We start from the raw sequence: 18,547 nt of genomic DNA on the forward strand, positions 1-18,547 counted from the left end.
GTAGCTGAGACCAAGTCAAGACCTTTCTCTCTCAAGGCAAGCCAGGTCCTGGTTGCGCTCTCAGACCCACATGTGCATTTCCCATTTCCTGCCCTTCAGCGGCTGCACAGCTACTCTTTGAAGGGCTGACAGCACAGAAATTGGGCTCCTCTGCATGTATGCAAGCAGATCTCTGCCACCTGCCAGCTAAGTCTCCCTAGAAAGCTGCTTCCTTAGCTTTCCTTACACATTTTCTTTGTTATCCTACTATTTGTTTCTCTGCAGATGTATTACTATTGCAAAACCCATTCTTTATACTCACCCAGATGCACAGAACACTTTTGTTTGGATTTGTTGGGGGCACATTTGATCTCAATGCTGTGATCACCAATGCATAAAAAACACATTGCCAGTTTTCATTAGATTCTTGCTGGCTGCAGATGCTCAAATAGAAATGGTCACTTTGTATTAAAAATTACACTGTGTGTGTATATGTAGAAAGATCCATGTATTTAAAAGTGATTTCAAGAAAGAATGATTGAAAAGAAAAATACACACAAAAAAACCCAAAGTCACCGACTCGCCACCACTGTGTTAAGTGGCATTTACTATACACCTCCAAAAAGACAAACAGAAGATCCAGAGTGTGGAATCAAGGAGGCAGCCAGCACCAGCAGGTCAGCAGTGCCACACCACAGACAGCCCTTTTCTCAGGTGCCAAGTGATGCCATGGCCTGGTACCAGGCAGCAGCAGATGTGAGTACTTCCACCAGACCCAGCTTAGATGAAGTTCCCATTAAGATCTCTCAGTGCCAGTCATTCAGGCCCTAAAATGTCCACGAGTGACTAATGGTTTCCGATGTTTCCAGTGCTTTGGCGCGTGGCTGGATTTCTGAAGAGAGGTGTGGGTGGTCTCTAATAATTAAACTCTTACAAGAAGCAAACCCAAAATTAACGGCTGTTTTCCAGCATTTCCAGTATTAATGTAGCCTTTAAGCAGAGAAGCCTAAGATCTTCCTTCATGCTGAAAGGATGACAGCCCCCATACTGGTGAGAAATTCAAATATATCTCGGTAACACTCCCTATATAAGGAACATTTTCCAGAGTCTCTCGTTCACTGCATAAAAGCCTGCTACAAGACAGCTAACATATCTAAAATACACTCCCTGCTCTCCAAGACGTACTCACAAATCATCTGGTTTAAAAGAGCCCTCTCTAAGTGTACTTCACAAAGTTTTCCATTTTGCCCTCCCAGGCAGCCTAGCAACGTTGTTGGCGATAAATAATGCTGCGAAGGAAATTCTGTGTCAACTAGGAGGGTTACAGGAAAAAAAAAAAACACTGAAGAAAATTACAAAAAGCATAATTTATTGCCCCCCAGCATCTGCTTTTATCTGTATCCTTCTGAGAGAAAATTAACACGTCTTGCGTATCACCGCATGTTTCTTTCTATGGAGCATCACGGCTGTGAAGGTGCGCATTTGTTTGGCCTGTAATAACAAATACGCATGTTTGTTATACACTGGAGAATGCAAGGATTATATGTTGATGATACTTTTATAATATGATAAATCACTGCAAGAAAAAAAGAAATATTTTAAAAGCCATAAGGATATTTTCTTCTTTTGTCTACAGAAAGCAGCCCAAATCCCAGTGTTTCATGTGGACTTTTCAGGTAATAAAAGCAGCTGCTTTCAAAATGTGAATAAACCCCATATGCTTACTAAAATCACCCCTCAAAGGCCAGCAATGAATTCACATTATGTTTTTAAAAATGGAATTCTTTTTCTTTTTTTTTTTCAGTGCCAGAAACAGAATGAAAGAAGTGACCTTTATTTGAAGAAACATTTTTTTTTCCAACTCATCGATAGCCAATGTATGCGTATACATATAAAAGATGTAGGCAACTCAGTTAGAAATCCACTCAAACCTTTGGACTGCATTCTCAATAAACACATGGAATATTAAAATTAAAAGCAGTGTTGAAAAAAAACAGTATATTTCCTCCCAAATTAATGGTGAATACATTTAAGCCAAAGAAAACTCTCAGTGCAGTTATTTATTATTTTTTTCTAAAAATATCTTTGCCTTAACTTTAAAATCTAATGTTGACATAATTTCTAGACTAACAAGAAGGGAAAGGAATATTAATGTACTCAACCAGCATCTTGCATTCAATTCACTGTCAGTGTTCGAAGTATTGTTGAAATATGGTTGCAGATTATTCCGATCTTACTGCAGAAGAAAACACATACCTGTATATAAAAACATGGGCCAGAACCTGAGCTCAGAGCAGCTGGGGAAGCCAATGGGTTATGCTGAATCCCACCAATTAGGGGTCCACATCCAAAACTGGACTGTCAAGGGATTGTTTACTCGAGCCAGACACGGCGACTGTTGCAGAGATAACATTTGTCCAGTTGCAGTGCGGCCTTTAATCATCTGAGACTGCTCATGATGCTTTCTTAACAGCCATCCTTTTTGGTTCATTTAGGCACTTAAGCATTTTTCTACAGATCTACTGACATATGAAAATAATATCCGGCGGTAATGTCACTCCAAATGAATCAGAAAGCAAATTTAAGACCTTTGAAATGACAGGACAGTCTTAGAAATTGAAATTATTAATTGAAAATATAACTTCTGCCATCATTACAACTGAGAACCTTGCAGCCATTCAGCCAAGGAGCTTCAGCATGATGATGCTCTGGCACATGTGGCTGAACTCTGCCCCTGTCTTGCAGTCAGACATTTTGCACAAACTTGCGCCAAATCTACCCCATTTATTCAGCCTTTGCAAAACCTTGTTGGGCCCATGCTGGTCATAGACTTGTGGGATTTGGTTCTATCTGTGCACAGCCCAGCCAGCAGCTGAGATGTTGTATGATACTATCCAGCCCAGCTGCCTCCTGCTTTACACTGTTGTTGTGGCCTCTTTGTCCCAGGAATATAGAATCGTAGAATCATTAGAATCACCACCAACTCACCTCACTAACCATGACCCTCAGTGATCTTGTCCAGCCACCAACCCATCCCACTAACTATGTTCTCCAGTGCCATATCTTCACATTTCTTGAACAACTCCAGGGACAGTGACTCCACCACCTCCCCAGGTAGACTGTGCCAGTGCCCAGTCTTTCTGAGGAGAAATTTTTCCAAGCATCCAACCTGAACCTCCCCTAGTATAACTTCAATTCATTACCTCTTGTTCTATTGCTGTTACCTGGGAGCAAGGCCCCACCTTGCTGCAACCTCCTTTCAGACTGTTGCCAAGAGCAATACAGTCTCCCCCGAGCCTCCTCTTCTGCAGATTAAATATATTTTTATGAGACTTCTCCAGTACACAGCAGTGAACAGGACTTTTTAACACACATTTGGGAGGCGTTAGATGGTTTTGGAGGACTGATAACACCTGAGCATATAGGTATGTGGTTTTCACACCAGCAGTGTGTTGTGAAAAGCTGTCCTGCACAAAACTATACAAGGGGCTTTCCAGCAACAGTGCCCTTTTTCCTCAGCTCTCCTTTTCCTTGTGATACTGAGACACCCAGGGCAGCAACAGACTCTTTACACCCAGCCGACTTCAAAACAGTTTCTATCTCAGATTACCAGAGTCTGCAGAATTCAGCTGTTTTGAGAGCAGTCAGAGGTCACTGCAAATCAGCAGTCTTTGAAAAGTAACCTGTCAAGGCATCCACTTCTCATGGCTTACCACATCTATCTAAACATATCTATACACAAAATGGATGACGTCTCCTGCTGCCCTTTCGAATGGCTTAGTGTAAGACCTCTCTGTTTTCTCAGCCTTTGTACTGCTCTGATACAGAGGGCAGACAGCAGCTCCAATTATAGTGCAAGGAAAAAAGAGAGGGTAGATCTTCCAGATGGCTTTGAAAGAGGCATCAATCTGTTAGAGATTTGCAAGACCCCATACAAATAGTTAGATAAGCCAAGGCTGTACATTAAGGCCAAAGCCCCAGCATTACATCAAACCCAACCATTTTTATAAAGATATTAGTTACCACAGCAGTTTGGCCAACTGGAAAGGTGAAAGTGTAAACTCAACAGAAACCAAGGACAATGCCAGTAAGTTTTCTTACTTTCCTCTTATTTCTATTCCCTTTATTCCTATTCTACACGCACTCCTCCAGTCTTCATCAACCCCTATCAATACTCAGCAAGAGTGCATCAGTACACACATATCTGCTCTACCTGGCAGAAAGGTAGAGCACAAGCCTGTGAGCTCCAGCATTGCATGCAGTGGTAGAACACAGAACAACCCTCTATCGGCTGCATCCTCTTTGGTCTTACTGAACATGGCAAGGCAGAAATGCCTCTCCTGGCATTGAAGTTTGTAGGTCACACTGCTAGCTTACTGAGAATTCAACAGCATCGTGCACCAACATATTCTGATGTGCCTGTTCTCATTACAGAGAAGCTAGGTTGAATGTTTGTAATTTCCCTGTGCAGCAAAAAACATTTCCAATGTTCCTGCTTTGCCTGCTGGGAGGAGACACTGACATCTCAGTGGCACCCCATCCAAACATCACTATTCCTTCATTCATAAGAGAAAGCCTTCAGCTTTCTCAAGCACGGACACTTGGTAGCTGTCATTACAGTGCAAACACAAGCAGAGAACATCAGGGTGGAAGGGAGGAGTTTGCAGAGTGGAGCACTTCCAAGCACTGGCAGCATCTGGAGCTTTAGGGAGCAGCTAGCAGAGAGCAGTGGCAGCTGCACAAGTAATAGGAGCCCAAGAGGCCCTGCTTGCCCCCAGGTTGCCCTCAGGGAGCTGGGGGACATAGGAGGCTGATGCTGTGCTCCTGCCACAGCAAGATTATTTCCCCCATCCATGTAGGCTGCTACAACCACCAGGGAGTTCCTGCTCCAGCAGTGAGGGCAAGGGGTGAAGGGGGCTCATTGCTTTTGCAAACACGGTTAACAAAATGTTGATATTATGCTTAGCCGTTGTCTCCTTGTCACTTGCAGTTATAGGTCTGGATGTTAAAAATGCCAACACAAAGAGATGATGAACTCTGGTTTTACGGTCTTATTTTCAAGGCACCGTGTGGGCTTATGGGGCTGTGGCTGAGTGTCTAGAAGGGGGATAGAGACAGCTTTAAGTTTTATACAGAGTGGGTTCAGTTCACTGCAAAAATACAGGCAACCTGTATAATCTGAGACATCCCGAGGTATCCAGTCTGCCTTGGAGAAGATCACGAGTCTCCTATAGGTCTTCTGTGTGCATATCTCAGTTAATACAGGGCATTTCAAATGACATCAGAATTCTGTGCTTCAGCAGAAATGTGAAGCTCACCATGTCCTCCTCTTGTTCACTAGCTATCACATGATGGTAGAATGGTTGTGTGGGCACAGGAAAGCTCACAGGGAAAGACTTTGCGATTTAACTGAAAATTACAAATGGAAATGGGTGATTTCACTGCGAAGTTTGCCATTACATTGCCTTTATTATAGTTTGCATATGAAAAGGTTTTCTCTATAGGTGAGAGAAGCTGTCCACTATCATCACACTGAAAGTTGGGCATCTCCCTCAGGATATTCCAATACAGATAAAATGAGATATTACCTTCTTCTTAATGATGCCTTTGCAAAAAGTAAAAATAAAAATTAAAAAATGAGGATGCAGATTGTAAGAATGAGAACAGAAGGCCTCCTTTTAGACAAGAATAAAGAGTGCATACTGTTGGTTGCAGAGTAGTTTAAAACCAAAGAAAAAGAGATTATAAAAACTCAGAATCTATTAAGGAAAAATATTTTCCAAGTAATCAAATTAAACCTAAATTAAAATCCTTGGTTTTGGCCCTTCAGGAAGTGCCATGTAGATCCCATTAAAGCCACTGTAACTTTCTTTAAGAAAAAATTAAGGAAGTGTGTCAACTTATAAATAGATATGTCTTTAACAAAGAAATTGCCATGTTTAAAAACAAAATAATTTAGATTTTATGACTCTATCTAAGGAGTGAAGGACTCCATATGAAATCTCATCACAGACAATTATTTCTTGACATTTTGACACCGTGACATTGTCAGGGTGTAGATACACTCTTGACAGGCAATTGTCATTCCGGACCAACAGTGTCTACACGTGAATTAAAGAAACTTGCATGTACCTAGTGGGCTGCTCCAGTGGGCTTTGGGACTTGTGTATGGAGACCAGTAAGTACACAAATATTCTTGTGTCAAGTTACACAAAAGACTGTAGCTGTTAGTGTTTATAGCTTTGAACTCTATATACACTTCCCTTTTTTTTTTTTTTCCTGTCTTCTTGTCTAATCATTTGTCTATGAGAAGAAAGATGGAATTATGAAGATAGAAATAACAGGGCAAAAGTTATGTCCCGTGTGATTCAAGAAGCCAGACTCAGAGATCTTGTGGCCCCTCCTGGCACTCCAATCTGCAGTCTTTTCTGACTGGCACCATCAATTCTACTGCTAGAGAAGCCTCGGGGCCCAGACAATTGGCTCATCTTTCACACTATCCTGCACTAATTGGCAATTATGAAGGTTTGTGTCAGTCTCTGTTAGATCATCTGTTTTAATACAACTTTAGAGCAATCCTAGTTGTACAGATGCCACCAGACCACAAGCTGGAAGTCAAAACTGAAAGTTCAGACCAACATTATGTCATGATGCCTTGTTGACAGTGACAGCTCCTAATTCTCTGGATGAAAATTTCCTTTAGTAAGTGAGTCATCTTCCATTACATACTGAAGGTACAAATGTTTATATGCATCTATCCATGATTCATCCCAAAGGAAAAGCCATGATGTGTTCCGATAGCTTATCATCAAACCAAAATTATGGATATCGTGTTTGTAGGCACTAAATGATGGTAAATAGAAACCAAAGAGTAAAAAGCAGAGTAATACATAATAATCCTTGCTCACTCATGGTTCTCCATTAGATCTCCACTGACGTATTCACTCCATTCTACAAGAAGTAACAGTTCTCAGGAAAATACCACACAGGAAATCTTATCAGGTAGAGAGCAGGAGCAATGGCCAACCTTGTGCCCTTATAAGCCATTGTGTAAGGTCCCTGTCACCAAACATGATCAGAGTGGGACATTTTGGCTATTCTGTTTCACATAAGGAACATGGAGAGCATGAAATTAAATTACAGGGACACGCAGTCTGCCCTCCAACACACATGAGTAGCTACTCTAGATAGAATTGGAATAACAGAAAACACAAGGGCGATATAAACAAAGAAATAATACTGATCAGTCAATGGATTTCGGTAGAAAGTGTGTACAACACTTCCTCACCGCTGCATATGTTTTCAGTACTCTAAAGTAAAGGCCAAAAGGGTAGTAATAAAAGCACCCTTGGGTACAAAGAAATTGGCTCATAAAGTAACTACAATAACAATGTCAATTATTAGGTTTACAGTACAAGATAAATATAAATGGACTATATCCCCAAACTAGCAAAATATGGGGAATCAATCTCAATAAAAAGAACTGTTAGGGTAAGCTATTTGGGAAGCAGATACAAGCCTTTCCTAGCTTAGAAATATTAGCCTGCTCTTCTCAGTGGTGATTAATGTCTTCTGCTGCCAGATGACACTGAACTTCACAGTGAATGAGGTTTGGAGGTAGGTATTTGGAGCACCTGTCTGTGAATTCCAGTAGCATTATGACTTCTGTGGAGGATAAGTGCACAAATCTCTCTATTTCTGCAAGAAGAGATACTCTACTAGAACAGAAATTAAACATATTTACAACACAGGGAATTATGACAGAATCCTGACCAGGCATTTCTCAAAGTAGTGTCATGCTCTGAAAGCTGATCCCCAAGTCCATGCTATGTTGTTGGGAGCAAAGTTGTTATTACAGCATGGAGAATTCTGTTGCTGGTTTGTTGGTTTTAATATTTTTCTTCATTGCCTAATCTTTTCCATTTGGGAAACCAGAAGTGCTTTTTTTTATCATTCTTTTAACTTATTTGGGGGATAATAGAGTTGTAGGGGACTTACTTAGTTTCACTACAGGTCCGCAGGTGAACTCATCACTGATCCATGTTCATCTGGGCTACTAAGGCACCTCAGAAAGTTGATCACACAAATGTGTTACCCTTTACTCACCTCCCTGGCCAGACTCACTCACATGGCTGTTGCCTCCTTTTTGTCAGACCTATAGCTTTTTGTCAGAGCAGTAGTTTGGAAGACGGTTAACCAGAGCACAGCACAAGACACAAATACACATGGGGAATCAGGCTGATAGATGACACAAGTCACCACATCTCTTGTTCATTATGACATACTGAAAAGTCTATAAGCTTTCGCTTGAGTTCGCATCCCAGCTATAATTTTGTAATCACTTCAGGGTGATGTCATGGGTAAAAAATGCATGAGTGACTGAAATTAAATTGAAGGCTAGACTGTTCCTTGCAGCATTACTACATTACTGGAGAGTGAGAGGGCACATAGGGAGCTTTTTTTTTTTAACACTTGTGGCATCTCTATTTCTCAAGACAGAGAGGCCAGCTTTTCCATTACATCCCACTGTGCTGCCCTTTCAAGGCATTAAAACATACCAAGCACATCCCCCTGGCCCCGCCTGGTGAGCTCCTTCCTGTCTCCCAAAGTCTTTGGGATAGCGATTCATTAGCCAACAGCCAAGCACTGCATAGTAATGGTCACCAAGGCTTGACTCAAATAGTTCATTGCCCAGTGCAGCTATTAAAAACCAATTTGTTAAACTATAAGACCAGAAAAAAGCTTAAACATGTCAATTGTTCTAATTTTTCAGGGCAGGAAGTAGGGTTACATTTTGAAGAAGGTAGTAAGGCACATAAGAAGGCTTGATTTTAACCAGATGGCCTTTCAGTCTCAGGTAATTATAATGATCAAGATAGCACATTTCTGAGGCACCTCAAGGACAATTTCTGTTTCAGGCACAACCAAATTGTGTAGAAACAGAAGGTAGTACTCAAGGCAGGTGAGGTTCACAACTCTTTTGTGTCATTATTAAGACTGCTAAATGTAATGCTATGCTGACTTGGGAAAACTGTAATGATGACGATTATTATTTAAGAACATGACCCTAATTACATTAAAATGAAATAATATCATTAATGAAGAGTAACTTCTGAAGAGCAATTTTCATTCAGAAACAATTTTAATGTTCTAGGCAAAAGTCCATCCTAATCGCACTGAGAGTTAATACGTTACTGTTTGACTTGAGGCAAAGGCATTTCAATTCTTGACAGCTTTTGCAGATGCTCAGTTCTTTAGCAAAAATGCCCTTCAGTCTTTGGGCAGGATGGTCTGCAAAATGGTTTCATGTCATATCTATTAGGTAATGTATACATTCCCCCAGTAGAAATTGCAGTCATACACTATAGTGATGTAGTTCCCTTTTTTTATGGATGGAACGTATCGCTAAATAGATCCAAAGCATTCAATGGCTTGAGGGAGTGCTCTGTATGTGGCAGAAGTTTCCCAGTTCCTGTGTTGCATTTTTAAAGCTCTGCAGACATGTTGCCAAAGGGATCTGGCACAACGTGTGGGTTTGTGGCCTTGTTGTGTTTATTATTTCAGCCACTTACAGCAAAGCTGAGCGATGTCACTAATGTGTCCCCATAAGTAGAAAATTTTGATCAGGCCAATGCTCTCCTATGCTATTTTCATGAGCTAGGAGTCTAGAAAAATAACCTACAGAGGAAAAAGACAAAATTTTACCTTGTTTTCAAGCATAAACTAAAAAAAAGACCAGAATGCCCTTAGTGAAGAAAAGTTATAGAATGCAATGAAGATTCTAAAGCTGTATGATAAATTTACCAAAACAAAAAAAAGAGAGAGAGAGAAAAAAGGCTCAAATTGCAAACACATCTTGTCAATATAGTAGCCAAGTTAAACCAGACACTGAGAGGGTAAGTTACCATTAGAAATCCCAAAGGCAGTTCTATTTACCAGGGAAGGGGTAAGAAAAATTAGTATTAATTGGATTTATTTAGTTTGGCCATTGGCCACAAAGTTCAGATAAAGTACATTTCCCAGCCAACTTTTGTACATGTAAAATTTCAGCAAGTCAGATGTAGTTTATGTGTTTTGCCGCTTTAACACAAAAAAAGAAAGTAGTACAAAGCCTTACAAAGGAGCTTCTTTTTGGCCATATTAGATGCTTTCCTTGTGCAAATATACTTGTACATAATATTTTTCTAACAACCCTGCTGTTGGCCATCCAAGATAAAAACTACAAACATGGTACCCTAACTCCCCCTCTATGTAACTAAAGCCTTTGAGCAAAATCAAAACCTCCAGAGGCTTTAATACAGCAGAGTTAAATTTCTTCTCATTGCAGTATATTTTAAACCATCCACAGTTCCTGGGGAATTAAGGTTGGAAGGTGAAGTGGAATCCTGTGGCACTTACTGAGGCTTCCTTTGGTCTCATGAGTTGTTGCTGGCCTTAAGCGCTTTTCACGTGGCTGATCAGACAAAGCTGGACTGGGTCACATGGGAGACATTCAGGGTAGTGAAAAAACTGTGGGATAAAAGCTTGACTGTGATGAAACAGTGAGTTCCAGGTATGACAGAAGAATGGGCTGGATAGGTGGTCATGTTCCACTGGCTCTGGACACACACAGCATGTAGGTCTCTGTAGCACTATTAGTCTGTCTGATGCATTAGTGGCCTTTCTAATGAAAGACGGTTATTTTCTCTCCCAGACTTGTGCAGAGCCCCAGCCAACTTATAAGCTCCGTTCTGCAAAGAGGATACAGCTTTGGGGGAGCTGCTTATTTTTATTGAAATTTTCAGAACATACAGAGCAGTGACTCATTGTGAAGCTTTCTTCCCTTTTCTTTAAATTGGCTTCTTGACATTTTTATGGAACAGAATTTATTTGGCACTTCTAAAAAAATCCAGAAACATCTCAGTGCTGGTGCCCTCATTACACAGCACTGCACGTTATCTCCTGACTTCATTTTTCCATGTCTGTTCTTGAAGTGCAATACCAGTGGAAAGATGAACTCGTGACCAAAAAGGCTGTTAAGGGGTGAAAAAGCCCCAGAGAACAAACTGCTGTTCAGTATCTGAGAGCATTCTTGAGAAAGCCTGGACAAAAAGCTTGCTCAGAGAGCAAGAAGAGCAGGTCAAGCTGGAAGAACACCCGAGCGGTAGTGGAATGCATGGAGTGAAGTTAAATCTCTGGCAAGCTGGGTTTCGGTGCAGAGTGCAGCACATTCTCCTCTGACAGCTTCTTTGCCTGTCACCTACTGCAGGAATCTTTTTTCCTGTGCTTTTTCCTGAAAAGGAACAACCCAGCTGCCTTATTTACTCAGTGAACACATTTGGCATCTGAAGAGCTTGGACAACAAAGTTTTGCTAGCTGCATTTGCTCAGGCAAGGACATTTGGCTGTCATTCCCCCCTCCTTTCATGGCCTTCTGCTAGGCTGTTTGTTGATCTGGCTATCCACGTTGTTATGTTTCAGATGGCTGGAACCATGACTCACAATTTCCTCTCCAGAGGGGGAAAAATGGAAAACAAAACCTAGCAAGCTCACTGTTCCTGTGCTGGACTGAAATTAGCTGAGGAGATTGGTTTACAAGATGTTTTCTGCCAAAGGCTCACCTAAGTTTCACAACACAAAGCAACTGTTTTCAAAGCAGAGGGGAAAGAAGAGCTCTAAACATAGGTGTCTGTATCCTCAGTTGGATGTCTAAGAAGATGCATGATTTTCTAAGCAGACTGAACAGCCTGTGTTTCTAGATCCACTGAGACCTGTTCAGACCCAAGAAAATCATCTTTTAATCCAGGGGTTCTGGAAATGCCTGGGGTAGAGGAGGAGACTGAAAAAGAGATGAGAGATGTGGCTTGGAGAAGCTGTCTAGTTCAGGTCAAAACCACGGCAGGGATTATGACAAAGACAACTCCAGCTGAGGCAGGTGACTGAGGATACAGTGGAAATCACTGCCTGTGGTAGCTTTCTGCTTTCCCAAGGCCGTCACTAAAAGGCAGTGGTTTACAGCAGCATTCTGCTGCACGGGCACTGCAACCTCGTAACTCTTCCCACTGCACCAGATGCAGAAGGAACAGATTGGGTCAGCATAACCGTTTAACAGAAATGACAAAGAAAAAAGGCTTTCCCTAAGTTATGGTGAACCCAGGTGTGTCCCATCTACAGATAACAAGGGTAGCATGGGAAATGGGTACTCTTGTTGCTTAGCCTCCCCTTTTGACTAGAACGTTGCAATCTACAGCAGTATCAGCCTGGCACCTTTTACCCCTGCTGACAACCCACGTTTAACAAGATCTATACGCTTATTGCTTAACACAGTAAATGAAAACTATTGGGCTATCCATGTGCTTCCAGTTAGGCGTAAGTTCTTCAAATGCAATGCTCACCACAAATATATCCCACAGTAGAAAAGAAAAGATCTGGACCAACATGAACACAGGAGGCAAACTGCTGCATGCTAATCCTAGCCTTCATGTTTCCTCTTCCCTACTAAAATGTTATTGAAATCACAAGCTTCAGTAAGTTGCCTATGACCACATGTATTTCACTCTGAGATCATGTCCACAAAATGAGCACAGAGGGGAAAAAAATAGAGAAATAAAAGGAGAGGGATTCTGCAGCCTTCCACGTTCGATTTGCCAGCATCTCCAAAGCAAATAGGCTTTTAAACAGAGATTTGGGTTGCTAGTAAATGGGCTTGGAAGAAAATCGAGGATCGTCAGTCTCACCTTTGGACAATGTTCTGTAGGCTTCTGTGGTAGTACAGAGGTTTCAAAAGAAATGCCTGAGAAGTTAAAGAGGGAAACCACAATCTATTCAGAGAGCCCTTGAATGAGCCAGTGGAAGGATTTATTACTCCACTGTATATGCTGCTTGTAAGTAGTTCATCTTTCTCTCTGTCTGTTTATTTGTCTCTTTTACTGTCCCTAATGAACAATCCCAATGCTATTAAGTCTAAATTACAGAGATTTTATATTTCTAACATTTGTTCTGCTGATCTCCCGTCCTTTCTGCTGCTTTTGACTGCTGAGATGCATTTGACCTGCTGTTGGGAGGAGATACAGCTGCTAACTGCATTCTACACTCCAACTGTTTCCACTGATTGGTACAACTCCACTAACATCAGTGAAATAGCACTCACATCAAGCTGCCATTGCATCCTTTAGAATAGGGACTATAAACTGTGGACATTTTAGAGTTTTGCAATTAATTGAATATCCACCACCCAGGTTTTTCCATGCTGCTTTCAAAATCATCCAGAAATGTTAGGCATTACATGGGCATAATTTCTCAGGCAGATGGAAAATTGCTTGTAGAAGCATTTGCCACAGCTCTGCAGGCAAGTACACTCTTCAGTATACAGCCAGGCTTTCTGGCTCTTAAAAACTGATACCTCTGTCATCTTTGTACCAAGGCAGGGAAGAGGGATCTGGGAAAGCATATTCCCTGAGCTTCTCCGGATGCTCAAGACTCACAGGAACGATACTGTGACAAGAGACACTTTGTGGAGCCAGCAGTAAACTATCTACAAGCTTCTTCAAAGTCAGCAGGACCCCACAGGGCAGTGTCTGTCACTTCCTGCATCACGGCTGTCTTGCTTCTCTCAGTTTTATGGGTTTTAATCCATTTCCATCACTTACCCTATTTTATGGTTGTAACTGATAAGATAAATTAGTCTCTTATTTGGAAGTGTCAGAGTCTAGAGAGTACACGGCTGTCAACTGGAGCACAGTCCTCTGAAGGCTTGTCCACTTCATGACCTCATGAAGCATAAAACAGAAATTAAAATTATTTTAGGACTAGAAAACACACATGCATCCCCCTCAGACATTCCTCTGGGAACTTTTGTGAGATCAGAGTGATTATTTTCTGCTCAGCATCCCACTCCCCACTGTGCTCGCTCGCTGTGCCCCGAGTGCATATCACCAGCATATGTGCAGGCACATGGAAATGTGGAAAGGGGCAGGTAATTAGCCTTTCTGGAGGGGACATGCCTTTCTCCTGAGAGCAGAATGAGAGAGGTCGGAAGGCTGGAGACAAGCAGATGTGAGCAATTGAGGAGGGAAGCTCGCAGACAGGACACAAGGTTCTGGTACCTGCTTCAGCTGAGGGTCCTCCTAGTTACCAGGAGAGCACAATACTGAAATTCCAAAGGTAGATCAACAGAGCTTTCATCAACAGAGAACTTTTCAGATCAGCTTGATCATCTCAAGGTCTCGCTGGGACAGGATTTCTGTTGTTTCTGCCATTCCACTCTGCTTATGCCCATAACAAATGTTGCCCTCTCAGGACATTTTGTCAGGACTTGGGAGTTCAGGAGCTTGAATGAGGTGAAGGATAATTGGGCACTTCTAGGGCAAGCCAAGAGCCAACTTAGAGCCATTCCAAAAGCACTCAACCCACGCTGCAGCCTTGTCATGCAGAGATGGTTCTGAATGACAGTGAATGTTGTGGGCTTTTTTTTTCCCCAAGCCCATTCACCCATTCCTAATTAAAACGATAAGCTGAGGACAGTAGCTCTCTTTATAACATGACCATTCCTTTCCCTTTTCTCCCACAGGGTTAGTGCTTGTGCTGACTGTTGAAAAATCAGTCATTAACAGCCAGGAAATGACTGTGCCATCAATCAGAATATTGCTCAGCCATGTTTCAGCCGTTTTCCCTTTCTCTGCGTAATTATTCTCATCCTCTGCTGATTACAGTTTATAATAGCTATAATTCTCTCAAAATCAATCATTACTTGACTTAACCATGGGGTTACCAGTAGAACACGAAGGAACACAGATATCCTGGACTGGTTTTTAATTATTATTATTTAACAACATACAAGCTTTTAGGTAGATCATATTTAACATTCCTCTTGGCAGTATTAAGCAGCAATTATTTTATTTCAATTTTGTTTTAAATCACAACGTGTCTGATTACAAGGCTATTCCAGCCGTGCCAAATGTTTTGATGACATGCTACAAGCATGTTATTTGGAGGTGAAATCTCAGTGGTTGTCCTAAATTAAACCACTGTAAAAGGACAAATATCGCTTGTTTGCCAACACAGACACCACAGTCAAAGTACAACCCAAGTACCTGATTTTTACATTAGGATTATAGGTTAACGCAGTTAAATCAAAGGTTTGCTTTCTCTTCTGAAAGGCAAATTCTGAGTACACCATATTAAAAGCCACACTTGGATTTAAAAATCACATTTTTCCTAAACAGAGTGGAAATTTGTAACCTACCACACGCAATCATATTCCTCCTACAGCTGAACAATGGCTTTCTGTTATTGCACTTGCACCACGAGTTAACTTGACACCATTCTGCCTCTAATAATTTTCTCTCATCCACATATTCAGTTAGTTTCCTTTACTGATTATGTGAGTCTCTCATGCAGAAAAAGGAAATCTTTTAAAATTGAAGGAAATAATTATATGAAATAACCAAAAATGGAATCCGCATTGAAGAGCAGACGTAGAGTCTTACTTGACTTTTAAGTTAAAATAAATATTCAAATTATTAATTACATTTAATATTCAATTTAAAATAGACCCTTTTTTTAAAAAACTTGGGTAAGGAAAAGTAAGATGTTGAGATTACAGCATTTGATAAGGACTAGGGACTAAGCTAAATGTTTTGAGTGTTTTGAGCCTCCTCAAAGAAGCCATTTCCCCATAGAAAAGTAACCAGTTCTTTGATCCAATAACTCCACATCTATTTTTATTTAAAATCTATTCAGATATCTTTTGTGAACAATTTACATACCAGCTTCCACATGTAATGCCCATGTCACACGTCTGGCTCCTCTTTGTTTATCAGTGTGCAGTAAACAGTAAATTACTGTTAATTTTGACCTAATGAACATAGAATCTACAAATTCTGCTTTCAAGGGCCAGTCGGGGAGAAAACTCACAGCCGTTAGCATGCAAATTTGTCATACACACAAGCTGTGCCCCATACAGCTATCTGCACTAAAGAAATTAACTTGATTGGTACATCAAAATAGAGTAAATACATTACTGGAGATAGTTTGCCCGTTTCACATACTAAGAAGCAAATTCCAATATGAAATAGCTAGCTACATTGGTATCAGTGTTCCCTTGTCTCAGATTGGTCTATAAGATTTGTAGCAGATCTGGAATGTGTATTACATGAAGAAAAAAAGGACCTCACAGCTGAGGTCCCATTTTAACCACCCTTACTTTATAGCTGTATGCCCTTGCATGTCACTAAAATCCCTGACTCCTGTCAACTGCACCAGATACGGATGCAGCAGGGAAAGCTTTGTTTGAGAAGATTTTGTTTTAATACAAAAAAAGACTAAAGGACCATTTATCTTCAGCAGATAGCATGAACACAGGCCTAGCCTTGTGAAAAGAAGTCTCTTGAACTGTATAGGCCAGCCATAAAGCCTAATAACATTCATTTTATGAGTCTGGTCCAAAATGTGGACCAGTCTTGTCGATTCCTTACTGGTGACTCTCAGAGCAGGACGGAGCAGTGTCCAGCAATCTCTGACTCTTGCAAGGAGCTCTGACACAACCCACGGGTCTCTTGCTCATGTGAGAAATGGTTCATAGGCTCAGGGCCCCAGAGGCCATTATTTCAAAATAGTGCAGCTATCGTGTAGCCACACAGAGCACCTCCTGCTGTATCTGTGCCTTTCAAGAAACAAAGCTGTGTTGTGAACTATTGGTGATGTTAATAGCTTTCTTCCCTCTAGAGATTTGCTCCTGCTTTGGCCCCAAATATTTCAAAATAGCTGAAGCTGGCAGTAAGAGCCATGGGAAGAAAAAAGTGATGCATGTTAATTTCTGGTTTAGACATGATGGGAATTTCATTCTCTTCATTAAAATTCTCCAGAGACAAAGGGATGTTCCTCTGATTCATGAACTATACCTTGTAATGCTCCTCTGTGAGATATCACATATGCAGCAGTTTTGCTGTCCTCTCCTTCAAAATTCTCCAGTTATCACCCTCCTGATACATAACACATTCTCTTTCCAATTATATGGTTGCATGTTTATTTGGGAATTTCTGAGCTTGTTTTTCCTATAACAAGAATAAAGTTATTAAAAATGGCAAGGCCATGTTTACTCAAAGTTCAAATGGAGAGACAAAAGGAAAGGTTTGCAGAGGATCCTGCCAGTGGTAAACAGAAAAATTAAAGGCAAAGGCAAAGGTGAATTCAGAGAGAATGGGGAGAAGGCTGAGGGACACAGAAGAGTGGAACAAATAATCTGAGCTAGTCCTAAAGAAATGCTTGAGGAGGACAGACAGAAGGGCTCTACTGCTGGGCAACCAGATTAGCTGTTAAATGCCTATTAAAAATACCCCATCTATGGAAAGCTATGATGTTTTGCCACTCAGAAACTAGCTATATATGTTTGTGCTATTTTTGCTTAGACAAAGAGTGGAAAACTTGTGTTTAAAATAAGTAAAAATAAAATCCTCATTACATAGCCCCGTGTGGTCTCTCCTTAACCTGCTTAATCAACTTAGACCATAGCAACTGCTTTACAAACATGAAAACAGAGCTCTTCGTTATCCAGATATGGAGGAGACAAAGGCATTGAGGATTCAGAAAAACAAGTTCAAGTGATTAATATTCCTTCTTACCCTCCAAAGAGTATTTTTATTCTGCTGTGATTTCAAAGATAAATACGGTAGACAAACATGGAGTACTTTTTCCACTGAGGAGCCATTTCAGGAGCACTGCACTCCCTCAGCCATGAAATTCACTTCACAAAACAGAAAAACACTGGAATGGAGTGAAGCAGGAATTGGAAACAGATGAAAATCAGGAACAAAGTCATTTTCTGCTGAAAAAGTAGCATACTACAAGTACAAGCAGATGACCTACTGACTAGTTTCTTGACTTTACCAATCCGAAATCAAACAACAGTCATCCAAGCAAAATAAGGCAAGTGGAAGTCCACATGGAATGAACATTGACACAAAGGTGCTTCACAGAACACCAATGCAAGGGATGCTTAAAATCCAACAGGAGAAATACTTGGTCGATTGAATAGATATGACGATAAATGACAGCACCATAAGGACAGCTCTCAAGTGTACATGAAAGAAATTTAAGTTCAGGTGTTTATTTCCTTTGTCTGATCAATTACCCAATATTTTAAAACAGATCACCAGCAGATCAGCAAAGTTCTGCTGATTGTTTCTGATGATCATTCATGTGTTTGTACGTAAAGGAGCACGTTCCATAACACCAACCCTGCTGCTGTGAGTATGGTGTCATGCCCACCCTCCCCGGTCTTTCCAGGGAAAGGGATCAGCTGAAGAAACCATATATGTACTTAGAAGCCACCAAGAGGCTTCCAAAGAGCAGTATGGCGACTTAAATTTGGACCATACATTCACTAGGGAAGGAACATGCTGTTTGTGGAACAGCAGGACGAGTGTGATCAGTAATATTAAGTTTGTACCAGATAGAACTGATAAATATAGACTCAATTTCATTGCTGTGTTTAAGGAAGAGCAATGCTCAGCCAACTAGGGCTTCAGCATTGTTCAAATCAGCATGCAATCACAGCCCCATAGTAACCTCATTGATTCTCATTGTGTAAC

General features: G+C 41.0%; 1 long non-coding RNA gene across 1 annotated transcript; it reads right to left on the reverse strand.

Moving 5' to 3' along the window:
* Positions 1 to 1,326: 1,326 nt before the first annotated feature.
* Positions 1,327 to 14,045, reverse strand: LOC107309134. The gene is made up of 2 exons (XR_001553083.2): positions 10,378 to 14,045; positions 1,327 to 1,470 (listed from the first exon to the last, which is right to left on the reverse strand). It is a non-coding gene; the product is annotated as an uncharacterized LOC107309134 (long non-coding RNA).
* Positions 14,046 to 18,547: the final 4,502 nt, after the last annotated feature.

This window comes from Coturnix japonica, chromosome 2, assembly GCF_001577835.2.
Source record: "Coturnix japonica isolate 7356 chromosome 2, Coturnix japonica 2.1, whole genome shotgun sequence".
Taxonomy (NCBI): Eukaryota; Metazoa; Chordata; class Aves; order Galliformes; family Phasianidae; genus Coturnix; species Coturnix japonica.